Raw genomic sequence first — 9,733 nt, forward strand, 5'->3', positions numbered from 1 at the left:
TCATACTATATTTGTCTGAAAGTCAAGTTTTCAGCCTTTCATCTGACTGATAATACCAATATGTTTGGAGAGCTCAAAAGAGGAAGAGAAAAGTCCTGACTGGGATGTCAAGGGCTGAATGACAGAGCACATGACCAAGGAGAAAGGAGCGCTGTTATGTTTGAAAGGTTATTAATTGGCAGAAAAGGAGGGTTCAGAGCACATTTTGTAAGTGTTTGGAAGGAAGAACACCATAGCTCAAAAAAACAATGAAGCAGGAAATTTCAGTTGTTGCAACACCATCTAAATGCCAGAGAGTGTATACAGAAATGTGAAGGTGAATGAGCAATTGATACTTGTCACAGTTTGCTAAGGAAATTACCTACATAAATTCTTTTTAATCCCTAAAGAATCCTGAGATTGGGATTTCCTCCTAAATTTAGAGATAAAGGAAATGTTCACAGATTGTCAAAATAATATAAAACATCACACATCACACTTTTATGTAATGAAGCTTGAATTCAAACATACACATCTGATTCCAGATGCTTACCTTTTCTACTGTTTTGCATTGCCTTTAAAAGAGTATTTTATGTTCCTATATGAAGACCAAAACCAAACCAAAACAAAACAAAACACAAAAAACAAAAAAACAGAAAAACTCACCCCGATCGCTGTGCACACAAAATAGGATTTTTCAATAGTTTTTTGCCAGTTCGTGCATATCTATTTGGATTGTCCTCTGTAGGAAATGAGAAGTTTCTGATGATTATTATTTTGGGGGACTAACTAAAAACTACTATAGGACAGAAAGGAAAGTAAACATTGGCTGAATACCTCTCACCTTAACCAAAGTGGGAAAGATTTTTAAAAAAAATTTTTTTTCAAAACTCAGTAGAGATTTTGAACCAAGGTGAAGGCCTTAGTTTAGTCCTCCATGTTCTATATTTCTCTTACTATGTGTCCTGTAATAAACAACACCCTGCCTCTTCACTTCACATCCCTCTTTTCACTGTAGGCAGAAAGAATGCAAGGTGGGAAGATAAGTTAAAGGGAGAGAGAAAAGGGCAATGGAAGGAAAGGGAAGAGGGAAGAGGAGAGGGGAGAAGGGAGTGGAGAGGAGGAAAGAGGTAGTGGAAGAGGGGAACCTTGAGGAAGGAAATGAAGGGTTTATGCAATAATATTCAAAACTGCTGGGGGATCCTTGCAAAAACTTTTAAGATGCTAAAAACACTATTGTACAGGGAATCTTTAAGTCTCACTCACAGACCCAGTCCCCACTAGTAAAACTTGTTAAGATGAAATGCTGTGAGATACTGTGGCCAGAGACACTGTGAACATGGGGAAAGCCCCTGAAAGACTGCAGTTGCAACTTGGGCCAATGAAATCTATATCCTAAGTCCCCTACTCTTTAAAGTTGGGGTTGTAACTTTGGTCAACAGGGATGGAGTGGGAGAAATAGACTCAAGGTAGATGATGTGGGTTCCCAGTCTTCAGAGCAGCATTAATTCTGTCATTCAGCGGGCCTCTTCACTGTAAAACTCCTCCTTTCCTGTTTTTCTGTTTTGCAGACAATGCTAACACTTGGTTTGCTCCTGTAACTTCTAGAAATAGCTTGTTCCTCTCCTTCCTGGATGCAACAGCCTTCAGTCATTGACACAGTTGATATCGCTTACAAGGTATAGTAGTCATGTCAGGATGGCCGAGTGGTCTAAGGCGCCAGACTCAAGCTTCTGTCTTCCTCCTCTCGGGGCTTCTGGTCTCCATGTGGAGGCGTGGGTTCAAATCCCACTTCTGACAAGACTCAATTTTGTTCTTGGCACACTCCTTCAAAGATCTTCGCCTTTCAGCCTTCTTGAAATCCCACTCTTGCCTTTCAGTCTTGGTCCCTCTGGGCAATGGAGTGTCAACCAGTAGTTCTGCCCTTTCTGCCAATAACTATGTCCCCCACCAGTAGCTCCACCCTGGCCTATGCTCACCAAGGACCTGGTGCACCCAGAACACACACTATAGCAAGACCAAGATCTTAGCCTATGTAGAACTTCATAGAATGCATTTTTCACTTTCATAAAATGAAAGAAAAGACATCTAAATCACATCATTCTGCAAAGAAATCTCAGAGGGAGCTATCAGTTTATTTAATTTTAACAGCATGAGCATTTCTTTGCTATTGATGACCTAAAAGTGTTTTCAGCAGTGTCATAATCTTGAGCAATTTCCTTCTTAGAGTTTAGAGATGATATAGGAAGGTGATAAAGGAAACGTTTTGTTACAACTGTATAACATATTCTTTTTTGTGTGCAGGAAAGAATTCTCCCACAGCAAAAACCCAAGATCCAAGTATGGAAGAAATTTAAAATTTTGATAATCAGGAGTATCACCAAGTTTCTATCAGTTGACCTGCTAAGGAAAAGACCACATGTTTTTATGGCACTTTTTTTCCTGGGAAGACAGTATCTCCTAAGGCAGCGCTGGAAGTTGCCTCCACATGGCTCTGAAAGTTTCCCAGGATTCTCTAACTGGAAGTTCCTCATCTTCGGGTGTCGGGGTGGGGAATATTTGGGGTATCGAGGGTTAAATTATGAGGTGTCCAAGGTGAAATGTTTGAACTAAACGTGGCAGGAACAAAACAGATATGTCAGAAGTGGGATTCGAACCCACGCCTCCATTCGGAGACCAGAAGCCCCAGTAGCGGGAAGCAAGCGCTTGAGTCTGGCGCCTTAGACCACTCGGCCATTCTGACACACGGCATTTACTGCTCAAATGGATCACTCTGTAGACTCTGAAGGATTACACATTGCTGTATCTCAGAAAATAGTTTCTGAGATTTATCAGATTCGGCGGGAGTTCTGAGTACAGAGACTGAGAAAGGGAAAGGTAGACGAGCACAAGCATGAATGCAGACCTAAATAATTATTTCAGCCCTGGAGACCGGGGTACCAGGGTATTGAGTGGCACTCCCTCCTTGTCCCTCCTCCTCCCCCAGTACTCCCAGCTCAGTCCCCTGCGTTCTACCCCCTACCCCCACCCGCCTCCTCCCACCAGACCCGGTCTCACCTCGTGCAAATCTCCTCTTATGCCCTGACCCCCACCTGTGACCTGGACCCCAGGGTCACTGTGTTCTCTGTGACTCAAACTCTCATCTAGCAGGTCCAGTTCGATGCTGGCCCAGGATCATTGGAATCTTTCAGTGAATAAATGGCCAACTCCACTGCTCTGGACAAGAGAAGGTCATTCCCCTTGTTCTCAATCCATCCAGACTGTGATTTTTATCGCCTGAAGCCTTACTTATATCATTCATTTCACCATAAAGTTCAGTACCCATCACCGTCTTCTGTCCTGTAGAGTTGCTTGTGCTCTACAATAATAATCCTATCTTTCCTCTCTCTAGAGCTCTCAGATGCTTTTCAGTAAATATTACCCATCTTGGGTGACTGCAGCTATTCTGAAACACAATGTTTACTTTTTATGACTGAAAAATATGTTTGAATGACTGAAAATGAGATATCCAAAAAAGAAAAGAAACATCCTTGCTGCAATGATTATTCATAGTTTAAAGGAGAGAAGAAATTTAAAATTTTGATAATCAGGAGTATCACCAAGTTTCTATAATTAGACTGTAAAATCTAAGTCTATAGTACACTTAAATTTAAGAGCTATCACTTCTAAATTTTTAATTTCTTCATCTATTACCCTAAAAATAAGTGGGAAACATCTCTTTTAAAATTTAGGTTATTGTTGTAGATTTTACTCTTTTTTATTGTGAATGTATTTTTTCTCTATGCTAACTGTACAATTACAACAGTCTGCAAAATTTCAGTGAGTACTTTAATATATACATATGTTGAATCTTTATACTATTGCTTTCTATTCCTTGAAGCATAGTTATATTTCTATAGATCATTCAAATCTATTTATATTTATTTTTGCAGAAATGAAAACCTCTGAATACAGGTTTAGAATAATTGGGATACTTGAAAATAAGTATTACCAAAATGTAATGTAAATTTAAAATTGGGACTAAAATGCATCATAATTCAGTTTCCTTAATAGATTGATTCTTGCAGGGCCCTTCACAGTCAATATTTTATGAACTTCTGGGTAGTATGTTTCCTAGACATCTGCTTGATATTAATATTAATTTACTCTAATTTCTCAAATTTTTCTTTGCAAGTCCAAGAACACTGGATACATGAAATCTGAGATAATAGAGGCCTCTAAGTGGTTAGAGTTCAGCCATTAAAATGCCTGTAGCAAATTTTCTGATGATGGCCATACTAATATATCTCATGTCATGCGTTTTTCTTTTAATGCAATTTTGACACATTTACTTCCAGAGATGGGGAGGGGCAGGCTGTCTGTGTTCCCTCCCCTTGAATCTGGATAGTCCTGTGACTGTGATGGAAGAGATGCTGCATGACTTCCAATGCTAGGTTGCAAAAGGTGATAGAAACTTCCAACAGTTTTCTCTCAAAATATTTGTCCCCAGAACCTAGCCACCACACTGTGAGGAAGCCCAAACTAGGCCACAGGGAGAGACCACGTAGTGAAGAACTGAAGTCTCCAGCCCACAGCCAGCAGCAAAGCCAGACATTGGAGTAACTGACCCTTCAGGTGATTTCCTACCCTAGTCTTCCGGTCTTCCAGTTGAGTTTCTAGAAATCATGGAGCAGACACACGCTGTCCCCCATTGTGCTCTGCCCAAATTCTGTGAGAACTAACAAATCTGTGAGTACAGGTAAATGATAGTTTTTAAGTTAAGCCATTAAGTTTTAGTAGGATTTGTTATGCATCAATAGTTAGGTATGGATCAGTCTTGGTCCAACCAGGAGAGATAAACCAACAATTTGACAGGGAGAGTTGTTTATTTGTTTGTTTATTTATTCATTTTTCCAGTTTTATTGAAATATACTTGACATATAATGCTGTATAAGTTAAAGTTGTACAACATCATGATTTCATATATGTATATATTGCAAAATAATTACCACAATAAATTTGGTTAACATCTATCACCTCACGTAGTTACATTTTTTTCCTTGTGATAAGAACTTTTATGATCTACTGTTAGCAACTTCCAAATATACAATACCATATTGTTAACTACAGTTGTCATGGTGTACATTACATCTCCAGAACTATTTATCTTATAATGAACAGGGGAAGTTTAATATAGAGAATTATTAGAAAGTACTTATCTTATAATGAACAGGGGAAGTTTAATATAGAGAATTATTAACTAAAGGAGGGATTGGAGAAACAAGGAATTGGCTAATAAAAATTAGAGAGAATATTAAAGAATATAGGAATAGCAGATATAAGGAGCAGTCACCACCCCTGGGGCTGATAAAACACCTTAGAAAGTGTCCCTTCACCCACGGCTGAGACAAAGTACAGAAGGAAGAGCCCTCTACTCTTCACCCCACCCCTAGCTAAGATCTAGATCTTGTTGGGACTGGGCAGCAGGTAAAAACCGGAAAGATTTTGAGGAGAATGTTACTGAAAAGTCCTGAAGACAATGTCTTCCTGTTGCTGGTCTTGCCGTCTGGTCCCAAAGTCAGTGATGATTAAAGGACAGTGAGGGAAAATGTTACTAGAAACTGGAGGAAAGGAGACCTTTGTTATCTAGTGGCAGAAAGATTAGCAACACCGTTGCCATGGTAATGTGGAAAGTCAGAAACATACCTATTGGATTTGGTGATCTAGCTAAGGACAGTTCCAGGCAATGTGTCACCTAGCTTTTCCTAGATGCCTATAGTAACGTGACTGGGGTTTCTTTATAAGCCAGCTATCAAATCCTGAAAGTATACAGGAAACAATCCTTTCTTTGTTTCAAATGCACAGGGCCCCTGACTTGGGACAGGAGACTTGGTATTTGCAGTTGAGTTTTCTTTGCCTGGTCTCTTTTCATTATGACTGTTGCTGGTCCATGCTGAGTCCCTAAACGGCTTTTCTGGTAACCCTCACAGCCCCTTTACCAGGGTGGAAATTAGAAGTTTTAGGATACATTTGCTCCTTGGGGACAAAACTTTTCTTTTTGGATTTCAGCGAAGCCCAGTGGAGAAGGAGAAACATGACCCTTTCTTCATGCCCCAGATCGAGGCTCCAAAAGATATTTCAGCTTCAAAGACTAGGCTACAGTAGACAGAGCCTCTCTTCAGCTTCTGTTATCTATTTCCTCTTTCCTGCTGGCCTCATCCTTTACCTTCACCTCTCAGTCTCTCTTCTGATATCTGAAATCGGGGAATTTGAGACAGGTCTCGCCTGTTTTCTCCCAAGGCTCTAAGAACTGAAGTCTGGAATATCTGAGCTTCAATGAGAGCGAAAGGTACCGCAGAGCAGAGGGCGCGGCTGTAACTAAAATCAGGTGGCAGCGTAGTTCTCTCCTCAAACTCCGCATCTTGGCAGATGCGCAAGCTGCTAATTACCCACTCCGCTCAACGTGCAACTTCTGACGCTCGACAGCCCTGGATTCAGGCAAAACTCTCAGAGGTGGATTTAGAGATCCTGTACTTCCTTTGACAAAAGCCTGTCGAATGGGATGTTAAAAGTATAAGAGAGTGAGTGAATTTGTTTGACCACAGCCCAGAAAATTGGGAATGGGGTTTGGGATAGAGCGTCAGATCTTCTAGAGATGAATAGAAACAAAACAAAAACTTAAAGATTTCAATATATAATCTGCTTTAGGACAAGGAGTTAAAAACCCACCAACTCAGGCTCCGTAGCTCAGGGGTTAGAGCACTGGTCTCGTAAACCAGGGGTCGTGAGTTCGAATCTCACTGGGGCCTTTCAAGTGTTTTCCATTTTGCTGAGATGATTGTGAGGGGTGTGTTTCCTTGACATCAAAAACCTAAAACCAAAAATGAGCTCTTTCAGGAAGGAATTCCTCTGACTGATACGAGTCTGTGAAATATTGTTTAGTGTCATACCAGGAACACTCTAACTTGTCTGTTTTAGATTGTTCTGATTTAGGTGAAATTATTGGTTTGAGGTTGTCAGAGATAATTAGCCTCAGAACATAACCCTCCACCAATCCTCTCTCTTCCTACCTCCAACCTCAACTTGGGGTGACAGGTGAGGTGGAGAGAAAAAGGGAATCTTAAGCTTCCTTTGATCTTGTATATGATGGAATCTCCCCCGAGTGCTAGGAGGGGCTTCAGACTTTCTGGCCATCTTTCATTAACTGACCCATATTTCTACAGTATTTTCCTTTATACTTTGTGTCCTGCCAAGCTTTGGTCTTTTCTTGGAAGTCATTCATTCTGGATAATTCTTCCTCCAAGACTTTCCTAACTCTATCTTAGAAAGAGAATGGCAAAATAGTGAGGTCTGGCTATTTTTCTCCCTTGTAGACAGCATTAAGGGAGATGGGTTTCTGGTCTAGAGGGATATTGTGCAACTTCTTCCTGGGATGCCTTTCTGCCCGCCATTTCTCCTGCAATCTCCATCCCTCCAAACTGGAGTATACTAGTGCTTGTCTTCAGTATTTTTGCCTAACCAATGCTTTATATGAAGTAACCTGAGGCCACGTACAGAGAAAACCTGGCACTCTGTGTCAATTCCCAAAATGTTTCTTTTAGATTGGTGCTCTTAATTATTCATTCTTTAGATGAGTCTTTAAAATTTATTTATGACTTTTGCCTTTTCTCCAGTTTGAATATTTATGAGGGATCCAATTATTTTTCTTACTTTTATTTATTTTCTTAAATCTAGAGACAGGAACTGTATATGATTATCAGAATCAAAGAGGAGGTTTTTAAAAAGATTGACTCCTAGGTTCTATCTCAGACCAGTAAAATCAGTCTCTAGGAGTGAGAATTGGGTATGACTTTAGGCAACTTTCAAGCTCCTCCAGGGTTGTAAACAACCTTTTAAAAATATTGAGTGAGAGAGAAGTCTTCAGTATGCTTGGAAATTTTGTTGTGCCCCAGAAGTACATGGAGTCAGGCCTGAAATGTTTAAAATACTATTTCTGCATTTTCACTTTATTAATATGGTCTTAAAGATTTGTGAAAAGAAGATACATCCAAACATAAATGACATTTTTCTCAGGTTGTAAAAAGTCTTATCATTTTTCTCAAATAGCAAATGAAGTACAGCCATATGTGATTCTTTCTAGAACAGAATGATGAGAGTCTGGAATCTTGGGTTCATCAGAATCATCGTTTTGAGAGAGAATTTGAGTAGTATTACCTATTGAGATGACTTTAACAGGACATTTCTGTTGCTACCAAATCTTCATCTGTTTCTTGATAAGCAGGTTAAAGACCCAGTGGTTTTTCTGTTTTTATATTACTATTATGTAGGGAGGAGAAAAAAGTTTTCCTTGACCCTTTTATGTTCACTGGCTGGGTGTGAAAATTAAAATAATAAAGATAGACTACAGGAGAAAAGCACATACACGTATTTAATGTAAGTTTTACATGACGTGAGAGTATTCAGAAGGAAACAAAGACCCCAAAACATGGTTAAACCTGGGTATTTTTATACTAGGTTTGATGAAAAGTGACCAGTCATGAAGAAACATGACAGGTCAAAGAATATGAGGTAAGTGTGGTGAACCGGGGGAAATGTTTATTTGGATTCTTCACAGACTCCCTTTATCTTTGGAGGTAAGGATGCTCCTTTCCTCTGGGTACCTCTCATATGAGGATTTTATGTTCTGCTTTCAGAGAGAAGGACAGAGGGAGGGTCACTTCGACCCTCCTGCTTCTGCCATTTTCCTCAAACTCTTTTGGCTTAAAATATTAAATTATTTAATATACTGAGTTGCCATATTTCAGGGTAGCATGTTCTGAATGCAATCAATTATTTTAAAATTCTGTTTATTTCCATTTTTTCTCTTATATTCAAAACATAATATTATGTACTATCCCCAAAACTACTTCGAGTCATTCATAACATTATCAATTGTATCATAGTTTAATCAATCAAGATCTCAAGATGGAAAAGATAGTATATTGGGATTATTTTAGGAGAATTTAATAAAGGGGATGTTTAATAAAGGTGTGGGCAGGCTGGGGGGAAGGGCAAAGCAGAGGGCTTCTGACATGGGGGTGGTCACCACACTTAGGAGTAAAGAAGAGAGGAAAACAGCCATTACTGGAATTTGAACAAAATGTCCACTTTGATGAACCAGACCAAGTTGACCCAGAGAAAGAAATCCAGAGAAATAAATATTGTAACCTCTCTATCCTCTCTCATTTTGACCTCCTGAGTTTCGCACGAATAAAACTCAAGTCGAAGTTACAGGACAGGGGAGCCCATGATATAGTCCATACAGGCCAGCCTTCCATGCAAGAGTAGGCAGAGGTCAGAAGATGGTTCTTTTTTTTTTAACGTTAACAATTCAAAACACTTTGCTTTCAATCTACTTTTTTCTCCATGAACAAGATTTAATGCTTATAATGCCTATGTTGTGTCAATGACATGTCTTCCCTGATGAAAGTCAGTTTAATATCCAATGACATACTGTGAGTCTTGTAAGTTTTCATGCCTTAAGAACAGTAATTCACTAGATACTGGTTCTTCTCATCCAGATCCAGACTTGGGGCACAACACCATGGTCCTATCATGACGTTTATATAAATCACCGAGGGCGCTGTGTGGGCCATAATAAGCTCTATCCAACTGGTGGCTGCTATTGTTATTTAGATGAAATTACCTCTAGAGGTTCAGACAGAGCTCAGTCTCTCTAGGACTGTGTGGTGAGATGGTCATTATTATAGAGCCTTTGTCGCTTCTCACTACTCTT

General features: G+C 39.6%; 3 non-coding genes across 3 annotated transcripts; 2 read left to right on the top strand and 1 right to left on the bottom strand.

Moving 5' to 3' along the window:
• Positions 1–1,671: 1,671 nt before the first annotated feature.
• On the top strand, positions 1,672–1,779 carry TRNAL-CAA (transfer RNA leucine (anticodon CAA)). The gene is made up of 2 exons: positions 1,672–1,709; positions 1,734–1,779. It is a non-coding gene; the product is annotated as a tRNA-Leu (tRNA).
• An 836-nt stretch (positions 1,780–2,615) lies between these two features.
• TRNAL-CAA (transfer RNA leucine (anticodon CAA)) lies at positions 2,616–2,722 on the bottom strand. Its single transcript has 2 exons — positions 2,685–2,722; positions 2,616–2,661 (listed from the first exon to the last, which is right to left on the bottom strand). It is a non-coding gene; the product is annotated as a tRNA-Leu (tRNA).
• Positions 2,723–6,694: 3,972 nt separating this feature from the next.
• On the top strand, positions 6,695–6,767 carry TRNAT-CGU (transfer RNA threonine (anticodon CGU)). The gene has a single exon. It is a non-coding gene; the product is annotated as a tRNA-Thr (tRNA).
• Positions 6,768–9,733: the final 2,966 nt, after the last annotated feature.

The sequence above is a fragment of the Camelus bactrianus genome, chromosome 20, assembly GCF_048773025.1.
Source record: "Camelus bactrianus isolate YW-2024 breed Bactrian camel chromosome 20, ASM4877302v1, whole genome shotgun sequence".
Lineage (NCBI taxonomy): Eukaryota > Metazoa > Chordata > Mammalia > Artiodactyla > Camelidae > Camelus > Camelus bactrianus.